General features: G+C 37.7%; 1 long non-coding RNA gene and 1 pseudogene across 1 annotated transcript in view; one reads left to right on the forward strand and one right to left on the reverse strand.

The window, feature by feature from the left end:
- Positions 1 to 24,443, reverse strand: part of LOC141416841 (uncharacterized) — a 451,556-nt gene that overhangs the window by 294,154 nt on the left and 132,959 nt on the right. The gene's annotated exons all lie outside the window — the stretch shown is intronic.
- On the forward strand, positions 7,278 to 12,486 carry LOC141416508 (glyceraldehyde-3-phosphate dehydrogenase-like; annotated as a pseudogene).

Below are 24,443 nucleotides of genomic sequence, written 5' to 3' on the forward strand. Positions count from 1 at the left end.
AGGAGCCATGGGGACACTTATTCCATCCAGTGTGCCATCCCTTGAAGCTGTTCTGAAGGGAAAGGACCTTTTGTTACAGAGACAGCTCATTTTAGAGTTTAGTGGCCTGTGACACTTCCCCAGCTGACAGCTCAGCAGAGACCTTCTGATACTTTCCTAGACTTGAAAGCCATTCTAGTGGGAAGAACAGTCAAACTGTCATTAGGGATAGCTTGTTGGGTGGGGGTGAGGAGGGGCAAAGGAGAGATTAAGAGAACATGAGCACATGTGTGTTTAATTGTGGTAGTGTGATAATAGCGTTGGACTTTTTCCATTCATCTTAACAGCCCTCGGATTGGATCTGGAATGGATAAAAGGAACTATTGGCTGCTCATAGGAATTTTGAAGCACCTAATCCCTTTCCTGAACTGGAAACTGATTCTTACTGAGCTCTTTGGAAGGAAAAAGGTGAAAAATTCCAAAAGTCATTACAAAAAAAAATAAATTTTTTGTTGTTGGTTTTCAAGACACGGTCTTACTACATAGCCCAGGTTGGCCTCAAACTCATGATTCTCCTAACTCATCCTCTGAAGTGCTGGGATTATAGGGGTGTGACACCATGCCTGGCTGAGGTTGTTTCTAAATCATCATTCTACACTCCCTAGCTATGTGAACTTGATCAAGTTACTTGGCTTCCCTAAGTCTTGACTTCCTTTCCTTATAATAATGGGGATAAAAGCCACCTTTGGCCATGGTGTAAGGATTAAAAGGAATAACCAATGTAAAGTGACTTAGAGTAATTTCTGCCCAAGAATAGTTTCGAATTTTTTCCATGGCATAAATTATTATAAAAAAAACTTGGCAAATTACCTGTCCAATGCAAAGGGCTAGAGTGGAGGGGAGAAAAAAAGGTGTTAGGTTGAGTTCCTGAAAGTCCAACTATCTACTTGAATCTTTCAGATTTAGTGTATTTGAAACCAGCCTCCAATCTGTACCCCAAACCTGCTCCAAGCATTACCATTTCAAATAATGGCAACCCTATCCATCCTGCCACTTGTAATGGCCAAGAACTATCTTGCAATCCTTGGTTTTTCTTATTCTCTCATCCACTGAATTGGTCAGGAAATTCTATTGACTGTAGCTTAAAAATATGTCTAGAATCCAGCTTCTTCAAAAAATCTCTCCTGTCCCTGACTATGGTCCATTGTCAGTGTTTTTCAATGCAGAAGTCAGAATGATTCTGATAAAATATGTTAGTTCCAATCTTTCTTTAGCTCCCAACTCTCCACTGGACTCCCTACCTTATAAGGGCATACAGCTGTGTTATTTGTTTTCTGTAACTCTGTTCTGTTACTGAATGCATTGTCTAGTTTGCCTGACATTTCGCTCATAGGAGACTTTCTCAGTGAAGGAAGTGGCACATTGATTTACATTCTAGCTCCATCTCCTTGCAGATTGGCACTTATACAAGTAAAACGCTTGGTTGAATACATAGTATTGATTCTGAAATTTCAGAATACAAGTTTTTTTCTGGGTGCCTATCATTACTTGGCATTATTTTTGCTGCCACTTAAATAATTGTTAGGTGAAAATGATATCACCTTACTGTTTTAGTTGTTTTTCTTTATAATTGAGAATTCCTATTGGCAGGAATGGTGGTGCACACCTATATTCCCAGATACTCTTCATGGAGGATGAAGGTCAGAGGCTGACTCAGGCAAAAGCCTGAGACTCTATCTGGAAAAAAGAAAGAAAGAAGGAAGGAAGAAAGAAAGGAGGGAGGCAGGAAGGAAGGAAGGAAAGAAGAAAGAAGAAAAGAAAGAAAGAAAGAGCTAAAAACAAAAGAGTGGGGGAGTGGTTCAAGTGGTAGAGAGCTTGCCTAGCAAGAACAAGGCCCTGACTTCATTCCCAGTGTACACCTCAAAAAAGAAAAAAAAAAGAATACATTAGTTCCATACTTTTTGGGCCTTGATTTTTGTTGTGTTTTGTGGAGTATTTAGCAACCTATATTAATTTATATAAATAATTTCTTTATATTACATAAGGATATTAAGCTTTTGGTTTTATTGTTGTTATGATTACATATTTGAAGTTTTGAAATTTCACATAGTTGAATATGTTGATCTTTTATATTTTTAGTATCTTGGCTCACATTTGGGTTTAGAATTCAACCTTCTTTTAGACTTTTAATTTCCATTCTTAAACATTTAAACTTGAAATGGTTTTTGATTTACATAGAAGTTACAATTCTATAGAATTCCTGTATACTCATTATTGCATTTCTCCAAGTACTAATATCTCGAATAACCATAATACAACTGCCAGAACTAAAAATTCAACTTGAGTGCAACATTGTTAACCAAACTATTGACTCTGTTTGGATTTCACCAGTTTCCCACTACTGTTTAGTTTCTGCTCCCTGATTCAATTTGGGAGGCCACATCTTACTTAATTGTGTCTACTTAGTCTCTTCTGAGCTATGACAGGTCCTTAGTCTTTCCTGTCTTTCCTGGCCTTGACACTTCCACAGAGTACTCACCAGTTATTTCACAGAATGTGCCTCTATTTGAATTCTTTGATTTTTCTTATGAGTAAGTCAAGGATACATATTTTTCACACAAATATAGTAGAAATAATATCAGTTCCCTTCTCAGCATCTAATCTCAGATTCCCGACATCAATTTGACTTCTTTCTGGTGGTGTTAGCTATGATATCTTGATAGGTTAAGGTAGTATTAGCTGGGTTTCTATGCTGTAAAGCTATTATTTTCCCCTTTGAATTGTACAAATTTCTTGGGAGCGCTGTTTTCGAGATCTTGAAAATATCCTCTTTCTCCTCCAACTTGTGCCCATTGTTTTAGAATCCATCTGTGTATCTTGCCTGATGTAATTATTATCATTATGTTTTAATGGCAGCTTTTCCTTGTTTCTTCTCTTTTCATTAGTTGTAATTCTTCTGCAAGGAAAGGTTTTATCTTCTCCTTAATTTATTCATTTATTTATTTTAGTATGGATTCATCTTACTTGATTTTATTGATTGCAATCCAATCCTACTTTATCTGCTTTATTTTTCAAACTATTCTAGTTAGGACCATTGACTCATGTGTCTTTTCTTTTAAGAAAAATTTATTTGAGTTCTTTTCCTTCCTCCCTTCCTCTCTGTTTATCTAAAAGTGTGTCTGTCCCTGTTGGGGAGGTGGGGAGAGGTAATTAGGGTTGGTAAGTTCTGGTTTTATGGGTTTCTGACTCACTGGAATGGAAGGAACCTTGACCCCCGGGAAGCTGAGTCCTCTGAGTCATGTGCTTGTTACTGTTGAGCAGGGTCCCAAGACAACAATGGGCCTAACCATGTCATTTCAATGATTCTGAAATTAATAACTGAGAGAAGAGATATGAATCCCAACTTCTCATGTCCACTCCAGTACTATTTTTGTGTTCTGGAGAAAGCTTAAGGCTGAATGTGACACTTCGGAGGCTCAGCCATCTGGTTGTCTCTCAACTCTGAATTTTGAAATACAAGGAAAGAAAGAAAGAGAGTTGTGACATCTTGGCCTGTGTAAGTTTATTAAAGTGGTATTATTCATTCTTATTGTTATTGGGGAAGGCAAGCGTGATTGGCAAGTAATGAGTACTTGCTGCCTGGCAAAATGGTGTCTTGTGTTGAGTCTTGGGGTTGGATTGCCTTCAAGGCACTCCAGCTCTCTCTCAGCTGCCCCTTCCAGCTGTCACCTGATATCTCTGGCTGAACAACTTCAGTACTTCTCTTGCCAGATTAGTCCCTAGGGATCACAGGACAGCTTGGCCTCATCCTTACTTAGGCAATGTGCTATTAACGTGAACCTTGGAGGAACTTGGTGTCATGCAATACAGAAACTTGGAATGGCTAAGTCACTTCACAAAGGTGCTCATGAATGTGAGTGATCTGGCCCTAGGCCAAACAATGTGGAAGTAAAATGGTCTTTCAGGACATTACTAGACTTTTGAGACACTCTAGTTTTTCCACGTTTGTGTTAAAATCTTTTGCCACATGGTGAATTCAGGTTAAGTCAAAAAGTTTCTGATACCAAGGATTGAGACAAGTAAATGAGATTATTTCCCATGAGATTACCTGTGTGGAAGTGACTTATAGCAAATAAATAGCCTTTAAATCCTTTCTTGTTATATAGAGTCTTTTCTTTATTATTTTCTCCTTCAGTAGTCTTTGTATAATTTGAAAGCTAAATCTAGTCATTGGGTACTTTTAGATGGACATGCTATCAGTTGACACTAGTGCCAGCCTGACAACTGAGATCTCAATAACAAGGAAATCCTGAAGGCTAATGAAAGCCCTGATGCTCATGGCAGGCAGGGAGCAAAGAGTGCTGGGTGCTGAGTTTATAAGCCCCCTTTGCTATAGTTATTTATCTTTACTTCCTCTTTTTTCTAAAAGTGAGAATCCTAGCTTTAAATCCCAATTACCCAGAAAATGTATTTTTTCAAAATATATTCACTAATCCATTTATTATGTGGTAGGCTCTGTGCTTATGTAGCTACGAATAAAGTCATGGGCAAAATGGCCTTGACCTATGGAGCATAAGGTCTACAGCAAAGCTGTCCAACAGAAAGAGAATGGGGGCTGGGCATGGTAGCTCAAACCTGAAATCAGAGGCTAAGACAGGAGGATGGGGAGTTTGAGGTCAGCTTGAGCTACATAGCGAGACTCTGTCTCAAAACAAACCTAAAAAGAAACAGATAAAATTAATTTTAATAATCTATTTCATTTGGCTCCATTCAGCTAGAGTATTATGTCAATATAATCAATACCAAAATTATTAAGATGTTTTACATTCTTTTTACTGTCATCAAATTTTGATGTGTGTGGTTTTTTTTACACTACTGGGATTTGAACTCAGGGCCTCATGCTTGTTAGGAATGTGCTCTTACCACTTGCACCACTTCACCAGCTTTAGTGTGTATTTTACACTTATAACAAATCTCAAATTGGATCAACCACAGGTTAAGTTCTCAAGGCCAGTGGCTACAGCTCTGGGTGATGTAGGTTTGTCAACACTTATATAATCGCACAACTAAATATTTAGGATTTAATGGTAATGAGGGGTATAAAGAGAATGGAAACTTGGCTTAGTCAGCAATTGGGAAGGGATTTGGGGAATGCTAATGGCTGGCCGTGAGGGATGGGTTGGAGTAAACCAACTTTGAAGGAGGGTAAGAATATTTTAGGTAAAGGAAAAGCATGGGTGAAGTGTTTGAGTAGAAAAACAAGTGCAAGTGAGAGCTGCATTCTGTGAGGGGCTAGAAGAATGATGGTCCTAAGAACAGAAAGAAAAATCAAGTACAGAAGAAATCTGCTTTTAGAGGAAAAAAGAATTTTGGCACTGAGATGTTGTCGTCTGGTACAAAAGATAGAGACATGGAATAGAAAATGAGAGTGAGTGAGGAAGGAGTGGAGACTCAGGGCTATCAGAGTCAGCAAGTTAGTTACCCCTTTTGTTGAAGTCCTGCTACCCGAAGTTCTCATGATGGAGCACTGTTTAGATGAGCTGGAGACCTCACTGTGGTGGGCTGGGAGTGGGATAGTTGGTCAAGTAGATCAGGAGGGGAAGTGATAGAGGATGAGCATAACTATGTCTTAGAGAAGACCAAGATGAGGTCTTGGGTCAACAGGGAAAAGGAATGGAACAGTCAAAGGGGCAAAAGCATGAGAGAGGTGGAAAAATAAACACAGTGAATCAAAGTCAGCAGGTCAAAAGTGATTGGCGAATATTCAATGGCTTTCTTTAGCTTGCTGCCAGCAGCATGGTGGTTGGTGAAGGGTTCAGCAGGCACATTGAACAATGCCGTTCTGTCATTATAGTTATATACTGCATATGGATATTTCTGTCAACAACAAACTATATATATATATATATATATATATACATATATATATAGTTATGTACTGCATAGGGATGTTTCTGTCAACAACAGACCATATATATATATATATATATATATATATATATATATATATATATATATAAATGATATATAATGATGTTTCTGTCAACAATGTAATATATTGTGTACATATATATATATATATGTATATATATATACATATACTGATATATAATATAGCCAGGGTGTATCCCATGCTATACCAATTAGGTTTGATATACCAATTTTGTATGATATGATGACAAAATTGGCAAGTGACACAGTTCTCAGAACATATCATTGTGGTTAGGCAATGGCATGACTATTCTACACACTTGTGGTTTCAGAGGAAATGACCCAGAGACAAAAGAGGCCCTGAAAAATAGATCCATCCCTCAAGGGACCATGACATGTATCTGAGCCCAGATCCAAAACGTACTTGTCGGGGTACTGAAGGTAGCAGATCCAACTGCTACTTCTCACATCCTTACCATCTGGCAAGCAAGGTGTCCACTACTCTTAACGAGTCACAAAGAGATGATGAGACTTGACAGCCATGTTTCAAAAGGTGAGGCCACCAAGAGAAAGTCAGGCGTCCCTAGATCAGTGGTAGGTCTCTGATCAACAAACATAATTTTTTTGTATTAACATATAATAATTGTACATATTTGTGGGGGATACAGTGTAATATTTCAGTATACATTGTGAACTAATCTAATCAAGGTAATTAGAATTTCCCTCTCCTTCTGTTTGGAGCCTGTCAGTTTTGAGCTCTAATGGTCTAGCTTTTCCTGAAATATATAAAAAGTTATTGTGGACTATAGTCACTTTTCTGTGCTATGCAATACTTGAACCTGCTCCTTATATTTAGCTGTGTTTTGGTGCCTGTTATCCAATTTTCCTTATCCTCCCTCATACTCACAACTTTTCTCAGCCTTTAGTAATCACTATTCTATATTCACATCAGCTTTTCTTTTGAGTTCCAATATGAGAGAGAATGTGTAGATTTGTCTTTCCTGTGTCTGATTTATTTTAATTGACATAGTGTCTTCCACTTCCAGCTATGTTGCTACAAATGACAAGATTTCATTCTTCATTGCTGACTAATATTCTATTGCATATGATAGGTTAATCTTTTTGTCTTTTTCGGTACTGGAGATTAAATCTAGGACCCTGCACTTGCTAGAAAAAGGCTCTACCATTGATCATCAACTTGACGGAACTGAGAGATGTGCAGACTAGTAAAGCACAGGTGTTCCGTGGAGGCACTTCCAGAGAGAATTAACTAAAAGCTGAAAGATGCTCTTTGAATATAGGCAGCACCATTTCATAGGCTGTGCACCCAATGGAATAAAAGGAGAAAAAAGTGAAAGCCAGCTAGCATGGGCATTCTCAGAGAGGCTGCCATGAGGTGAGCTACTCTGCTCTACTTGCTGTGGTGGGCTGAAACATGAGCCCAAATAAACTTTTCCTGCTTTAAATTGTTGTTCTCAAGAATTTGGGCAGAGTGACCAAAAATGAAGTAACTTACACAGTATATCTACTGCATTTTCTTTATCCATTCATCTGTTGGTAGGTAGGTATCTAGGCCAATTCTGCATCTTAGTTACTGTGACTAGTGCCACAATAAGCACAAAAGTGCAGGTGTCTCTTTGGTATGCTTACTGCATTTCCTTCAGTGATCACATATTTTAAAGCTTGAACTCTCTCATGGTGCATTTAAAGCTTTCTGTGTCCCTGCTGAGATCACATGATTTGAAGACTCTGGACTTTGTGTTTTCCACACTCTCACCTGGAATGCTGAAACAGTGAAGTGTTGGCTGCTATGAGAGAACTCAGCCGTTGGTAAGGTGGGAAGCCAGCCTGTTTGAAGACCCAGTGTGAGCTGGGCCCTGAATGCAAATACTGCAATTCAAAGCAAAAACCACCGCTACGGACAGGAGGCCTTTTAGCAGGACAAAGGCTATGCTATGTTCAAATAATATGCTAATATCCTGCTGTGAGATATACCTCATTTTCAAGGACAGAGATATTGCTCAGTGATGTTTATGAAATGTTTATGTCTACTGTCTAGCTCCTTCACTCTGACAGTTCCTTCCCTGTAGTCATCAGGGGTTAAGAGTGATCAATGCATGGATATTAAGAGATAGCAGTATATATGATGGCATAAGACTAGAAGAGGAATTTTTAATTTAGGCTTGTCAAAATAACTACTTGTCTGTATTTATTGATTATGTCAGTTAGGCAGTGATTAAGTGCTGTGTTTGAACTTATGGAACAGATTTTTAAGAAACTAGTAAATTAAAAGAAATATACACAGATTGGTGGTTGTTAGCCATCCTTGTGGATGACAGAGTATTACAGGCCTTGCTTGGATGAAGAGGGAGAGAGAGAGGAGGTTGGAAGCTGGGTGGCTCATTCATGTCTTTGGAGGTCATGACAAGGAGTTTATATTTTATTATAAGAGTGATGAGACATGTTTTACGCAGGAGAGTGTTTACAAGGTCTGATTAGTGTTTTTTTAAGCTTCCATTGATGCTACTGGGGCCTGGTCAAGGAGTCCAAGGAGGAAGTGAATTTCCCTTTCTAATTCTGGTCATGTACCTGGTGCAGGATTTGAGTCCCAAGTGAGGGTGCAGCAACAGAGTGACACACAGAGACATGAAAGGAGTGGACAGCCCTATAGGAAGGGTTTCCACTGGCTGCATTCCTTGCTAGCTTGCTAATGCAGTCAGAATCAAAGGAAATGTATAGCATAAAGGGCTTCTTTGTAGTTTTGTCTAAAGAGAAGCCATATTTAAGAGTATGTTTAAAAACCTTGGAAATGTGACAAAAAACATGCTTGCTGGTTTCAGGGACTGGCGCATAGCAGGTGTAGGCAGAAGGTGACCTGAGAAGTCTCATTAAAGGATTCCCAAAACTGCTTCTGTAGGGCAACTCCCCCCAACCCTTGAGAGGAGTCCAAGGGGACTTAAAGTCCACCCCTTGGACTTGGACTTGGACTTAGACCAGACTGGCTTCACCTCTGGGCTGCTCTTCCCTATTCTGCAGGTCAGCACCTGCTTTCCTCCTAGTCAGGGCTTCTGTGTCCTCATGCAGTGCAGGGGAAAGACACATAGCTCATCTTTGTCAGAGAATTTTACCGCAAAACCTCCTTTATCAATAAGAGGAAATTTCAGAGTGCAGGTTGCATGTAATCCAGGCTAGTGGAATGGCACTAGTGGTAGAGCTCCTGCCTAGCAAGCGTGAGGCTCTTTGTTCAAACTCCAGTGCTGCCAACCACCACCACCCCAGTCAAAAAAAAAAAAACAATAACAACCAGATTACATGCAATCATTTTTATCTTCCTTTTTTGGAGTAATTTAGTGATTAAGCAGTCCCTGATTTTGCCCTCTGCCTTGGCTGAAGGAGGCCAGGGTACAGTCCAGAAAGCCCTACAACTCTGCAAATCTGAGCTCTTCCTTCTTGTTGCAGCCCATCTTCACACTCCAGTGCTGGACAGGACTGGTATGCTGACTTGTGTCTTTCTCCCTTTGCTTCTGAGCTCTCCAGAGAAGCAAAGTCATTTAGGTGTGGACTGTAAGCTCAGTGGTTTTTCCTTGGAGCTGCCTAAACACCTGGCAGTTGGGTGTCTGCATTTTTACCCTTGCACTCTGCTGTGCTCACTATGTCTTTGTCACATCCCTAACACTGCTATGCTCAGCTGAGGCTTATGTCTCTACCACACACTATCTCCTCTGGCTGTCTAGTCCATCTTTCTCTGTTTAACCCCCTCTTTTTATACAAGACCTCACCACCTGAACTACCAGACACAGGTCAGCATGTCCCTTCCTTTCATCCTTTCCACCTTGAACCGGGGAACCTGCATATGGTTCTTCTTAAGTCATATTCTAGGGCCATTAGGCAATAAGTTTTACAACTTCAATAGATTTTGAAAATTCAACTTATTTTTTAAAGTCATCTCTGAACTTTCATTAATTAGAATTATTTTGAAGTTTTTCAGTAAGTTAGTATTTTGATTTCATAATTTATAGCCTGTATGCATAATTTTCTAAGAGGTATTTGGCTCTCCCTCTCTGATTTTACATATGTATATATATTAATAATATATACATTATTAATATATTATATATTAATAATATATATTATTAATATATATACATATACATATACATATATATATATATATATATATACATATCTACTGTTTTCTTTGGAGAATAATTTGTGCTACAGCCAATGTTAAATAGTTTTATGCAAAGTACTCAGAATATTTTTAAATGTACATTTTGAACTTTCTTATTGAAGTGTCATTTTTTTTACTACAATAATTACTGTTAAAAGTAATTTTAACTCTAGAGGTACACCCTAACAATTATGTCCCTAACGTTACATTTCTGCTATTGTAGAACAAAAGAACAAAGGCTCCTTGAAATTACCTCTCCCTGTAGCATTCTGGAGCTTGAGGAATTGCAGGAGCATAAGGAAGGATGAAGGAGGTGAGGAGGTGGGGGCGGGACTTGTCAGACATTAGGGATGGTAACCTGTGGTCCATCTGTGGATCGGTTTTTTCCAACTACAACTTCCCTTGAAGCTTACCTACATATGAGAATGTAAACACAGAAGGACTGTTGAGTAGCCCATAATGAGGTCAAAGTGCCTGTGGATTCCCCACCTGTCTTTTGTTGGGTGACACAGTGGTATTCCTGGTAATGAACAAAGAACCAGGTGTTCAGAATATCTCAGGACTCAAACAGGAAATGATTTGCATAAAATCCAATCTTCATTGCCTTCGAAGTGGCTCTACACACATGTAAATCACCTAATGGTTTAATGTCACTTAGTTTTAACTTTGGAAACTACAAAATTAAAGTGAACAAAAGCACATTAATTTACACTTTCAAGAGCAGTGAACACAAAGTAATTTAAAGAAAATACATTGCTCATCACTTGAACCATGCCTCCAAGTCGGTTTTGCTTCTAGTTTGTTTTACAGCTAGGGTCTCATGCTTTTCTCTGGATGGTCTTTAACTACAATACTCCTATCTCCACTCCCTGAGTATCTGGGATTATAGACATGTGCCACCGTACCTGGCCCCATATTGGATATTTCTATAGCTACTTTAAGGATGACTACTCTCAAAAGCCTAGACCTCATTTGTATTTTGTCACAGAAGTGCTTTTGCTGAATACATCATCTAATTCAGTTATGCATCAGCTTTCTTGCCAACAGAGGAAAGATATTTAGCTTCAAGTATTGTACCAGAACTGGGGGAGATAAAAAATGTTGGAAACTCTCTCCTCTTCCCTATTTGATAGACAAATAGGTCCCTATTTGACCTATTTGACCTTCTGACAGGCAGAAGACCCCTATTTGCAACTTCTTGGGCAGTTCCAGTTGCATCCTTGAGACTCAGTGGTGAAAATAAACAGATTTGGCCATATTGGGCACCTGGTCACCAAGGTAGCTTTCAAGTCTTGTCAAGTGGATATTGTTGCCATCAGTGCCCCTTTTGTTGTTCTGAACTACAAGGTCTATATGTTCCAGTATGATTCCACCAGGACAAGTTCAAAGGCCCAGTCAAGGCTGAGAATGGGAAGCTTGTCATCACTGGAAAGCCCATCTCTTTCTTCAGGAGTATGACCTTGCCACCATCAAGATCGGTGGCTCACGCTTGTAATCCTAGCTACTCAGGAGGATTAGATAGAAAGCATTGGATTTTGAAGCCAGCCTTGGTAAATAGTTTGCAAGACCCTATGGCAAAAAAGCCATCAGAAAACAAGTGCTGGTGGAGTGCTCAAATGCCCTCAGCAAGCATGAAGCCCTCAGTTCAAATCCCAGTACTGCTAGGAAAAAATGGGGTGATGCTGGTACTGAATACATGTGGACTCCATTGGTGTCTTCGCTACCACATAAAAGACTGGGATTCATTGATGGGTGGAGACAGAAAGGTCATCTCTGCCCCTTTTGCTGATGCCCTCATGTTTGTGCTGAGTGTGAACCAGAGAAGTACAACTCCCTGGGGATCATCAGCAATGCCTCTGTACCACCAACTGCTGAGCCTCCCTGGCCAAGATCATCCATGACAACTTTGGCATCATGGAGTAACTCATGACCACAGTCTGTGCCAGCACCACCATCTAGAAGACTAGGATGGCCTTTGTGGGAAGTTGTGGTGTTGTGGCCATGGGCTTCTGAGAACATAATTCCTTCATTTCCTGGCACTGGCAATGCTGTGTGCCAGCTCATCCCTGAGGCAAATGGGAAGTTTACCTCCATGGCCCTCCATGTGCCTGAGCCTGTTGTGCTGGCCATGGATCCAACTTGCCTTCTGGAGAGAGCTGCCAAATGTAATGATGTCAGGAAGGTGATGTGGGCACCGGAGAGCCCCCTAGGGCATCCTGGGTTCTCCCTAAGACCAGGTTGTTCTCTGTGACTTTGACAGTGACACCCCTCCTTCCACTTTCAGTGCTGTGGCTGGCATTGTCCTCAGTGACCATTTTCTCAAGCTCATGTCCTGGGATGACAATAAATTTGTCTGCAACAACAGGTTGGTAGACATTCTGGTCTACATGGCCTCCAAGGAGTAAGAGTCCCTTGGAACACCTGCCCCAGCAAGAACATCAGAGGAAGAGAGAGGCCCTCAGCAGCTAGGTAGTCCTCACCCCTGCTCAGTTGCCTACCACACTGAGAATTTCCACTCCTTACAGTTTCCTTCCCAGACCTCCTGAAGGAGTGGGGCTTAGGGAGCCCTGCCTTTTCTTGTATCATCAGAGAAGTCCACTGCACCTACTATCCTCCCTCCATGTCTGAGAAGGGACCCTGACCCTCGATACCTCACACTTCAAGTAAGAGAAGAGGTGGTGCCAGATGGTAAGAATGCAGAGTGAACAGGATAGAGAAGAGACCTGATAGTTATCCACAGGCAGGATGCGATGCCTTCCAGTAGGACACCAGGAGGGCCTCTCTGAAGAGGCATGGTTGGGCTGGACCCTGGAGGATGCTTGCTGAGGAGAAGGGTGTAGGGCAGGTACAGCAGCTCTGTGGAAGGTTTTCCACCTACAGCTTCTGCTCTGACCCAAAGGGGCCGAGGTTATTAGCATCTCCCAGTGACATGGTTCTGAAGTGCTTTGACATCTGCCCACCTTCACAGCTGGATGAGGTAGAGTGGCTGAGGTACAGCAAAGAGACAACTCTGCAGTCTGAGACCAGGTGAGAAATGGCTTTGTTTGTAGGGCTGAGGAAAACTGAAGAGAGAGCTCATTTTAGGGTAAGATGATATTTGATTTTATGCTTAACAAGATATCAGCAGCAAATCTGCCTCATGATGTCCATCAGGTAATAGAAGTGAAGGAGGGGGGCAACGAATGAGGCAGTGGTTGAGTTGGGGAGCCACTGTGTGCACCTAGCTGGGAAGAGAGGTGGGTGTGGAAACCCTAATGTGAAACACTGGCCCAAAGCCATTGAGACTTCTCCACTGGGACACTTCCTATTCATTCCCAGAATGCACTGCTTCCCTGGCAGCTGAAGGGAGCTGTCAGATACTGACCCAAGTCTCATTGTCCTTAGTGCTCCATGCCAGTGACAGTGAGTGGTCCCTGCTCCTGCTTATTGACTGGACAGAACATGCAGGGTGTAAATCATATACGACTTGTGATCCAGACCAAGTCATATCTGGAGGTGAAATCAGAATGCCAGGTCATGTGTTACACAGGAAATGTTTGCTCCCATCCCCCATTGTTTTGAGAAGGGAGTTTACTACTTTCCAATTCAATGTTTCCCTCATTCTACTTTGTGTGTGTATGTGTGTGTGTGTGTGTATGCGTGTGGTACTGGAGTTTGAACTCAGTACCTCATGCTTGCCAGACAGGTACTCTACCACTTGAACCACTCCCCTTCCCTTTTTGGCATTAATTATTTTTTGGATAGGGTTTCAAGTTTTTCCCAAGGGCTGGACTCAGACCACAATTCTATATATGCCTCCCATGTAGCTGGGATCACAGGTGTGCACTACCACAATAATTGATTTGATAAGATGGAGTTATGCTAACTTTTTGCCTGGCTAGCCTATAACCACAGTCCTCCTGATCTTTGCCTTCTGAGTAGCTGGGATTACAAGAGCGAATCACTGCACCTGGCTTCATTCTATTTCTGCATTCTATCCCTCACTTTCAAAATGTCTCCTTTTTGGGAACACAAAAGAGTTAAATAACTCTTGAAACTTTTCCTTTCTGTTCTGCACAGTATATTTTTATTATTGCCCAATGTTATCTTGCTTTGGAAGAATATTTTATGGTTCGCAAGTATTTTTAAATAAACTGTTTTATGTTTATGGGAAAGAAAGTATCAATTTAATTTTAACATATGACAATTTGGCTACACAGAGAGGTGAAGCAACTGGCATAAGGCCACAAAGTGAATCCAGGCTTTTTCTCTCCTATCAAGATGAATGCCTTTCACTATATAAAATAGAAAAGTTAGAATGGAGACTTGGACTTGAATATAAAATTCAAAGGAATAAATTTTAAAAATTCAAATATATTCCATCATTCTCCTATTCTTTCTTATTTGCCCTCTTGTTAAGAGATAAATTATCTTCATTGTATAAGAATAGAGAATATATTTTTGTTTTAAAGAATGCTGACAGCACAGACAAAACAAGCTTCCAGTCTCACCATCCCACTGCTATGAGTTTGTTATGTATCTCTCTCTTTTAAAAAGTAGGCAATGTTTTCTGTTTGGTTGGAAAAGTAGTATGTGGTCATTACAGAGCAAGAAGGGCTAGAGGTGTGGCTCAAGTGGAAGAGTGCCTGCTTTGTTAGCAGAAAGCCCTGAATTCAAAAACGAGAAAAAGGAAAAAAAAGAGTAAGAAGAAGAAAAAAATCAAATACTGATTATTATACTATATGGAGATGAAGTTAATATTTTATTGTATTTTATACCAGTCATTAATCTATACATATTTTTATGATCATGCATGTTTTACATAATTGAGATTCTAATCTATACATAATAGCTATTTTTAAAAAATTAACACCATATCATGAACATTTTTTCACACAGTTAATTGTTTTGAAAAAATCTTATTGTAATAGCAGCTTATTTTTGTAATTAATACCATAATTTAGTAAGCCATTTACTAAATTATTAGAATTTTCTAATATTTTCAAAATTATAAATAATGCTGAAGTAAACTATCTCTCCTATAAGGTAGGAATGTTTCTTATTCTCTAACTTTATGCATTTTCCTTTATTGGCCTCATTGAGTGATTTAGAAGGAAGAGAGACCAGACACTATGTTAATTATTGGATCTCCTCATCTGGGTAAAGGTCTCATATCCACGAGCCATTTGGACCAAAGGAATGACAAAGGGAACAGTAATGATGATCATGTGTCTCAACTCTGGATTTTTCAGGAAAGGGTCAATAAAGTCTCTTCGGATTTCACTGGCTAACTTGATTTCCTGAAACATACCTCTAACAAGCACTCTTTTATCCAGTAATGGCACAGGATTACCTACTCAGTGATATACACAAAGAATGTGAGTTAGGTTACTACAAAGGAACCTACACGCCCATGCAATATTCACAATAGATAAACTATGAAAAGAACCAAGATATCCCATTACTGACGAATGGATTAAAAATTGTGGTATTTATACACAATGGAATTTTACTCAGCAACAAAGAAGAATGAAATTTTTTCTTTTGCAGGTAAATAGATGGAACTGTAGAACATCATCTTAAGTGAAGTTAGTCAAAGTTAGAAGGCCAAAAGCCACATGTTCTCCCTCATATATGGATTATAGACCTACAACAAATGCAGCAGTATTATGGGATATCGAACACACTAAGGGAAGGCTGCACACGGGAGTGATAGGGCAAGAGAAGGAATCCAAAAACTTGAAAGTGGTTGATGTTGCTCACTGTACTGGAATGAATATAGAAATATTAAACTTGCTGGGACCACCATGGGAAGTGGACTAGGGAAGAGTGAAGAGGACTGTTAGAGATGAACCAATTGGGATTGTAATACATACATGCTTGGAAACAGTACAAGGAATCTCCCTATGTAGCTATCTTTATCTGAAACTTGCAAAAACACCATGTTCTCTAATTATGTTTTTTTTCCTACAAATTCATAGGAGGGCAGAACAGGTTCTGCTGGGGGAGGAAGTTTGACACTGGTGGAAGAGGGGACGTGGTGGGGAAAGTGGTAGGAGGATGAATATGGCACAAATAATGTATACACATGTATATAAATGCAAAAATTATATCTGTTGAAATTTCCAGAAATTTGGGGAAGATGAAAGAGAGCAGTGGAGGGGGTGAATTCAAGTATGATGTAATTGATATATTGTAAGAACTTTTGTAAATGCTACAATGTACTCCCACCCAACAAAACAACAATAATAAAAATATTTTAAAAAATTTTATGGAGGAAAACATTTGAACACCTGTGTACTTTTTATGTTTCACCTTATAAAAGAAAGAGTACCAAGATGTATCAATTTTATGAACAGTTGAAAATTCAAGGGAAGATTTGGAAAGAGGCAAGAAATTGATAAAGGCATGTTTTCCAGTAAGTTCTTCAGTTAGTAGGAGTATAAGGGGTCAGTCAACAGTCCAAACTTCTTTTTTCTTTTGTTCATGTTGTTTTTTTCTTTATTCATTTATTCACAAGTACATACATTGTTTGGGACATTTCTCCCCCCTGCCCCCCTCCAAACACCTAATGCATAACTTCTTATACTATCCTGGAGAGAAAATATTCCTATCTTTTCATGAAACATTCCAGTGAAGGGAAATGTGCTTGGAGAGGTAACCTGGTCTATTATTCATTATCAAACATTGTTTAAGGCTCTCTTACCTCTAAATAAAATCTGCTTCTTTGTTTTATTCACCCTTTTCCGATGTTCTAGTTTTTTCCACAATATAGAAAATGTCCATACTCTTTGCATAAGTAGTCTTTCTTACTTCTTGACTACACACCTTTAGTATTTTCAGTACTCAAAAAACTCAAGGTTAAAAATGTTAACTAGGGTAACAATGTTAAAAATAAACTGAGGTCATAAAGGAGAATGACACATCAAAGTTTCACAGAACTAATATCCAGTTCTTCAAAATGATGCAGGCACGATTTCATGTTCATCAGAGAAGAATTTTCAGTGTTTCATAAACTATGTATAGTGTTGAGTTCATAAAGTATTTATCAAAAAATAATATTTATTAAAATTCCTTTGGGAAAATGAAGCTCTGTTAACTGAAGGCATAATATATTTTCAATGGCATGCTTCCATATAAAAGCCTTTTTCTTGCCAAATGGTTAGAATTTTTAAATACATTTACATTTATATTATCATTTTTGTCAAAAATTTTAATAAGAAAATGGAGTGCCTCTTGAAAATAGATTATTTCATTTTGAAGAGAAGTATGATTTTCTTGATCAGACTAATATAGTTTACTTAACTGTATCTTTTCCCTTAGACACTACTTTGCAAAATGTAGTGATTGTAGACACAAAATATTCACCCTCATAGTTTTCTATAATATAATTTTTAATTATGAAACATTAGGCAGGAGTAGTTAAAAATAGTTTAAAATATTATTGAAAAATTCCCATATCAGGAATCCTGGAAATGTCCACTCTCAGACCTATATGATTTAGCTATATGCTTATTGTATTTTTAAGCTATAAATCATTACTTGTACTTAAAAATCCAATATCATCTAAAACAGGTAAGGTTGTGAATACCTACAAAGGACCAAATCCTAATGATTTTAAAATTGCATTTCAGAGACTAATCATGAATAAAAAAAAACTATGGATACGCAGAGTCCTCATTACATTGTCACTATAAATTTACCATAATTGAATAACAAAAACACAGGTATGAATATTCAATCTCTTATCTCTCTAAATCTCTTGCAATAGTTTCTAATCAGTAGCAAAATGAATAAATGTTTGTAAATAATAAAATTTATAAATGTTGAACATAAAATTGTTTTGATTCTCTGGCTCTTATTCAACTCAGTAATGGCACTCCTGAGAAGGCACAGTTTGAGAAACAAAAGTGAGGAGCATTCCATTATGGTAAAGGTGATAGGAAATGAGTTCACACTTTTAGGAACTCAAAGTAGGAATAGCCTACATATATAAAAAAATGACTGAGGATCATGAAACCAAGTGTAAGTAATGTATATATGTTAAAAATGTATATGTGAGAGAGAGAAAGAGACAGACAGAGAAGAAAGGAAAGAAGGAAGGAAGGAGGGAAGGAGGGAAGGAGGGAGGAAGGAAGGAAGGAAGGATGGAAGCAAAGAGAGAAAGAAAAAATAGAGAAAGAAAGAAAGAAAGAAAGAGAAAGGAAGAAAGAGAGAAACTGAAACAAGTGCTTAGAATCAGAAAAAGATTCTTGGAGGGGCTAAGTTTTCCATGAGGTAAATAGGCAGGAAGACTACATGTGTGCTCATGGGGGTGCATAGTTAATGCATTGGTGGCACGGGGAAAATATCTAGAAGTAATAGTGTGTGTGTATGGCACAGAAAAATGGCTTTGATAATATTGAATAAGAAGATGGGTGAGTAGGAGAGGAAAAGCTAAGAAAGAACCTATAGATGATAGTACGCTCTGGTTAGGCTGAACCAGAAAACATTGTTGCTATGTAACTGACCTAGAAACACATTGAACATGGCTCACTGTGTTTCTTTACTCAAGCTATAAAGGAAAAATCTATATCAGAAAGGTAGACTCTTGGGTCTCCACACAAAACCACTGAAGAAGACTGTCTATCAGCTCACTACCATTTGATCCAGCAATACCACTCTTGGGGATATACCCAAAAGACTGTTACTCCAGAGGCACCTGCACATCCATGTTTATTGCGGCACTATTCACAATAGCCAAGTTATGGAAACAGCCAAGATGCCCCACCACTGACGAATGGATTAAGAAAATGTGGTATCTATACACAATGGAATTTTATGCAGCCATGAAGAAGAACGAAATGTTATCATTCGCTGGTAAATGGATGGAATTGGAGAACATCATTCTGAGTGAGGTTAGCCTGGCTCAAAAGACCAAAAATCGTATGTTCTCCCTCATATGTGGACATTAGATCAAGGGCAAACACAACAAGGGGATTGGACTATGAGCACATGATAAAAGCGAGAGCACACAAGGGAGGGGTGAGGATAGGTAAGACACCTAAAAAACTAGCTAGCATTTGTTGCCCTTAATGCAGAGAAACTAAAGCAGATACCTTAAAGCAACTGAGGCCAATAGGAAAAGGAGACCAGGAACTAGAGAAAAGGTTAGATTAAAAAGAATCAACCTAGAAGGTAACACCCATGCACAGGAAATCAATGTGAGTCAATGCCCTGTATAGCTGTCCTTATCTCAACCAGCAAAACCCCTTGTTCCTTCCTATTATTGCTTATACTCTCTCTACAACAAAATTAGAGATAAGGGCAAAATAGTTTCTGCTGGGTATTGAGGGGGGGGAGCGGGAGGGGGTGGAGTGGGTGGTAAGGGAGGGGGTGGGGGCAGGGGGGAGAAATAAACCAAGCCTTGTATGCACATATGAATAATAAAAGAAAAATGAAAAAAAAAAAAAGTAAAAGAAAATGATTTCCAAGTTAAGTTCTGTGGGTGACTATTCCAGTGTAATAACTGTTATTCTGCCCCAATTCTTGACTGAAGAACAATCCTAGTATTGTCCTTTGTACTTGATCTCATGGGACTGACTATAGCTAATTGGACTAGAGCAGATTCTTAATCCTAAATAGGCAAACCGTGAGGTTGCTTGTGGCTATAATTTGTCCTCTAGTGTAAGTTATATCCAGACATGTAAAATAGTGATTACCAGGCCCAGTAATATTCTCTTTCACAGAAACCGAGTTAGAAATACTATGAACAGTCAGTTGGTAGTGGGTAGTTAATGGAGGGATACAAAAATCATACATACAGAGAAGCAGTCAAGTAAGAATCAGTAAGGATAACACTTACACAATTTTTATGAATTATTAGAGTTGCCATGCACCTGTAGTTGCATTTGGACCTTGAAGATATTACCATCTCACTAAGACCTGCGTATATGATGGAAGTTCTTGATGTTTCTTTGTGCATCCTTAAAACAAATTTCTAACATATTTAAGTGGTCAGAGTGAGTTCTGTTCATTTTAACCAAAAGAGCTCTCCAGATTTTAAAGAAAAATTAAATGATTTAATTTTTGAATAAAGAAATGAGAGAAGCCCAGGCTTCTCAAGTCAAGGTTTTTTGACTGTATGATCAGTCCTGAAAAATTGAATTTAATGTATCTTCCAAATAGGACTAAATAATATTAATTTTCATCCTTTCTCTTTTGACTGCTAACCTAAAACCTCTAAGAAGATGTCATGTCACCATACTTGTTAATTTGATATTAGATCACACAGTCACACCTTCCCTTGAATTTGGGAGAAAAATCTCCAGTAATGATGTCATACATTTTAGTGACATTCTTAGCCCATTGCTTTAACTGGTTGGCATCACCATGATTAGGATCACAGTTTTCCTCTGTAGTAAGTGAAATTGTTAAGCTAGTGACAAGGTCCTATTTTAGTGAATGCATTCATAAGACATTAAAGATTGGGGTCCAAAAATTATATTGAGGGATTCTGCAAAGACAATATCTCAAACATGCATATGCATTGTTTCTTGAGAACCTGAATGTTTTATCTTTTTTAATAGTCTAAAGATCAATTTTTTCCCATACAGCACCCTCATTTTCTTTCCATGAGTTAGTCCAGAATCCTACTATATATAATGGTATCTGACTTTCCATGATGTTTAAGGCTTCTGTTATCTTCTTTAGAAATTCTAGCTTTTCAGGTTTTTTTTTAAATGGTACTATCTTTTTGTTTGTGAGCTTCCAAATCTTCAAGGGGATCAAAAGCTATGATAACTTAGAAAATCTTGCTGAAGCCAGACTTTCTTCCTTTCAGTGTACAATGCTAGTCTAAGCCACAACAATTCTTGACAACTAGACTTTCTAAACAGTCTCATTGCTTCCACTTTTTGCTCACCACCAAATGTTTCCCACAAAGCAGCAAGAATAAATTTTTAATGTAATAAATCTCATTTCCACTCTCTCTTTCTTTTCCTGTCTATTCATTGGAATAGAATGTAAATTTCTCTCTATGAACTCATCTCTAACTCTCACTGATCTCCAGATTTTTCTCAGCTTTAGATCTTTGGACTTACATGCTTTGTCCTTGTCCTAGAGTAAATATAACTTGGCTCTTCTTGTGTCTGAATGTGACCTCAACCCAGTATCATCTCCTCAAAGAGGATTTCTTTGACCAAATCCTATAAAGTCCTTTCTTCTAGTTAACTCTCTTTTGCATCACTTTGATTTCTTTCTGAGCCATAATTATATGTGAATATAGGCTCCAGTGCAGGGGACAACATAAAGTTCCACTCATACTGATTAGCTAAGTAAATCATGAGGCATCCATACAAAGGAATACAATGCAATTCTTTAAATGGATCATATGTATATTATTTAATATGAAAAAAAACTGTGAAATATTGTTTAGGAAAAAAGTGGGCTGCAAAGCAACATATATAAAAAGAAGCTATTTATTTAAATTATGTATTTGCTATATGTTGGTAAGGATAATTTATATTGGACCACAAAATAATATAAACATTCAACACAACTCTATCTGGTTGGTTATCTGCAGATTGTGAAATTGCAGGAGATTTTAAGTATTCTTTGTTCCTTTTTCAATTTAGTTATTTATTTTACAACTGGTATGCACTTTTGAAGCAAACAGAAAATGAGAAACATAAAAGGACTGTAGCAGAAAATCACTGTTAGATATTACAGTAGGATGAGAAATAATTAAGTAGGGGATAAGGATGAAAAGTGGCTCAGCCAGGCAATGTGTAGAACTGGGCCAACACTGATGAGGAGAAAATACCTGATGGACTTCTACAAAAATGATTATGTTTTGTAGTTTGTAGGATTAAGAGTAGACATTCATATATTCTGAAACCTTTCAGCTCTGCTATATTATTTCTATAATTGAAAAAAATTTAAAGAATAATCTGCTTGTATATTTTGATCACTTTGTAGAATTTTGATGTACATATAAGTAATATGGGCTATTGATTTCTATAAAAAGGTTAAAATACTGAAGTATGTAACTATGTACACATATGAATATATTATACATATATACATACATATTAACATGAAATAAGTTCAGTAAAACTACACTATTTTATGTCTCTAGAGAAGTACAGTCAGTCTTGAATCTACCATAGTGTGCCTACATATAGAGTTATATCTTGAAGGCCACTTTATAATCTGTAGACTGCAGAATTTAGAATATAGATTTCAAAGTTTCAGTTCCTGTTACATTAGCAGAAGTACTTCCTTTCTTACTTGAGTCACCACTTTGAACCATAATAGTAACTAATCCAGTTGCTTTGCAGGGTCTAATGGGGGCATATATGCCATAGATAATTCCTGGTACTTTATAAGATCTTTGATCTTCTACTCGCTTTTTCAGTGACTAAAAGAATAACTGGGAATGAATACAGTTGAAAATTTTCTATGTAGACAAACCTTACAAAAATATTCTAGGTGGATAATCATGAATATATTAAATATTGGATTCATGTAGCAATTCTAATTTTCCTGTGTGGTAAATATTCCATATCTTTTTGTTCATCAGAATGTTACATTTTTAATGTTTTCATCCACTTGCATATTATCATTGCTTTAAGACAGTTATACTAATGTTAGTGTTGATAATTAATACTTACTTAAAGATACAAATTAAACATATGAACTCATTGAGTTCCATTCTTTTCCCAGTTTAATCTTGCATCTCTCTTGGTCATTTCATAATTGATGAATATTTGCTGGTATTTCTTATGATAGGAGTGAGTGAAGCGTTAGAAAATAGCAAAATGGAGGGCAGATAGAAAAGTATGCATGTTATTTTCATGGATCTTTTAAATAAGTCATTATGTTTCAAGCAATAATTAATTTTTCTCTTTTTCTGTTTTTTATCTCTTACATTTTGGTCCCTGTTTCTGCTTAGTTTACATAGCATGGTACTTTTGGAGGATGGTAAATAAATAATATTTCTCAAAGAAGGCAGTCATTTTTCTTGTAAGCAGACCTAACAAGGGAGAATGTTGACATAAATATTCACTGAGATTCTATCCTATGCTAAGCATGACAGTTAGCAATGAGGAGTCCAAGATAACAAGACATAGTATTATCCTTATAGCCTAACAGGAAAAAAACAAACACTCTACCTATGTGCCAACACTCTAGAATTCAGTAATGCTTCCTGAACACAGGAAGAATTTATATGTGGATTGCAGAATATAACACAATGTGAAAAGTGCTCATTTAGACTTAGGTCGTCAGGAAAGCTACAGGCTAAAGAAGCAATCTGAGCAGGTTCTTGAAAGATGAGTCAGACTATTGCTGGAAGATATGTATCAAAGTGTGAAGAACAGAAGACTTGGATCTACCATATCATGGAATAAAAATGTCAACTATTTTACTAATTTAGTATTTACTCAAATTGTTGGGTGATTTCAGTTGTTTCATTACCATACATTTTGGCATTTCTAGTCTTCCTCTGAATTCTATGCTGTTAAAATTGAATGATGTTCTTTACTTTTCATGAATTCAGCTCATTAACAAGAGAGGAAGGTGGACATAAATGGAAATGCACTGAAAAGCCATATATACTGGTGATCACTGTGGGAGCTGATTGACATCTTGATGTACATATGGGTCTCCCTCTTTTCCCATTGGCACAAATAACTGGAGCGTGAAAAGAGCAAAAAGACTGTGATCAGATAACACAATTGATGTGAAAAGTTCCCTAAGAAAATTATATATCTCAGTTGGTTCTGCTGCCTGTTCTGATGTCAGTGACATTTACTATAGAATTATGTAAATATAACAGTGCTATAATAAATCTTGATGTGGTTTAGTTTCTTCTACATTCTAAGTGTGCAATTGTTGATTGTATGTATTATATGTAATATAAATATAATTCTTAAAAGTGTTCTTAGATTATATAGTTATATAAAGTTTTGCAGAGACCTTGAGCATATGTCATTGAGATAAAACACATGAAGAATCAATTTTAATACTGATAGTAAAAGTAAAAACTCATGATACAAAAAGGCACAATTGGATTTAACAAGGAAACTGTGTGTGTGTGAGTGTGTGTGTATAGTAACTATGAATTTAGTTTCAATCTAGGTTGGTGAACTATAATTGGTTCTGGGGTATTTTACAGTCTCAATTTTAGATATGTATAACAAAGAACCTAGTTTAGATTAGAAGGGAGATTTGGAAATGTCACCTTAGTCTTCCTCAAATTTTGACTTGAATTTTTCTATAAAGAGAAAAGGTTTATTTGGCCAACAGGAACATTTTTTTGAGATAAGATCTCACTATATAGCACAGGCTGGTCTTAAATTCCCAACCATCCTATCTCAGCTTCTGAAGTGCTGGGAATGAA

The sequence above is a fragment of the Castor canadensis genome, chromosome 14 (genome assembly GCF_047511655.1).
Source record: "Castor canadensis chromosome 14, mCasCan1.hap1v2, whole genome shotgun sequence".
NCBI classification, from domain to species: domain Eukaryota; kingdom Metazoa; phylum Chordata; class Mammalia; order Rodentia; family Castoridae; genus Castor; species Castor canadensis.